Below are 1,175 nucleotides of genomic sequence, written 5' to 3' on the forward strand. Positions count from 1 at the left end.
GCTGTAAGAGTATTTCCTCCTCATTGTCAACAAACTGCTGCACAGTATGTAAGTGAATTCATTTACATTTCTTTTGTGTTGTTGATAAAAACACATCCAGGTTCAAATAGTCCTGATCCACATCATCATTGTTGGTTCAACCTCCACCAACACCAGAGGTTCACCATCATCACCCATTAACTGGGCCATGAACAGACACCCACCTAATGGTAATGTTATGGTTAATGTAAGAACAGGTTCTGCTGTGTGTGTATTTGTGTGTGTGTGTGGACATGGAGATGGAGGGCCACCATAACACACACACGCAGTTACATATCGTAGAGTTTGTTTTACGCTGAACTGCCACTCAGCCATGAAACTTAAACCACCAACTGCTGCAGTTTCACATGTTCTGATAACAAAGTCAACAACAGAAGAAAATGTCTTCCCTGCCTCAAACCCAGGTCCAGACTAACACACAGAGGTTCTGTCAGAACTTTGAACAAACCCGTGCTTCTATTGTTCACTCGTATATACATACATACGTATAACATTTGTTTCTGTTTGTCCTACTTCAGTGACTTATCTGTAAAACACAACAGGAGCAGTGGCTCATGTAAGGATTCAAACTGACAACCCCCAACGGTATGTTTCAGGTTTATATTTTTAACTGTTGATGGGACAGTGGGTCACATTTTAGAGTGCCTTATCTCGCTGTGGGCCGACCAGTGACCAGTGACCAGTAACCAGTGACCAGTGACCAGTGACCAGTGACCAGTGACCAGTGACCAGTGCTGTTACTCTCTCCTGGCCTGTAGCCTGTGACTCTCTGCTCAACATCGTATTTCTAATTTAAATCTTCAGCCTGTTTTGGTCCTGCCACTCAAGTTTCAACCTTTCCTAGGTTTAGATGCCGACCTGTCTGTTTGAGTCTGACCGTCAGTAGTGACACTGGACACTCACAACTGGTCATTTTCTTCAGCTGCAGAGATCCCAAAGGAAGTGGTGCAGAATAAGAGGAATGCACCTTTAAGGATTTGGTTATGAAAGGGTGTTGAAGTGGCTTCATTCAGCTCCCTCCTCTTCTTTCTGTGCCCACCCTGCCCCCCAGCACCCTGTTACAATGAGACCCCCCTCCCCTCTGAGCCCAAAACACACGTACATGAACACACACCCTTGCCCTGCCCCCTGCAGCT

The sequence above is a fragment of the Cynoglossus semilaevis genome, chromosome 4, assembly GCF_000523025.1.
Source record: "Cynoglossus semilaevis isolate Cse_v1.0 chromosome 4, Cse_v1.0, whole genome shotgun sequence".
NCBI lineage: Eukaryota > Metazoa > Chordata > Actinopteri > Pleuronectiformes > Cynoglossidae > Cynoglossus > Cynoglossus semilaevis.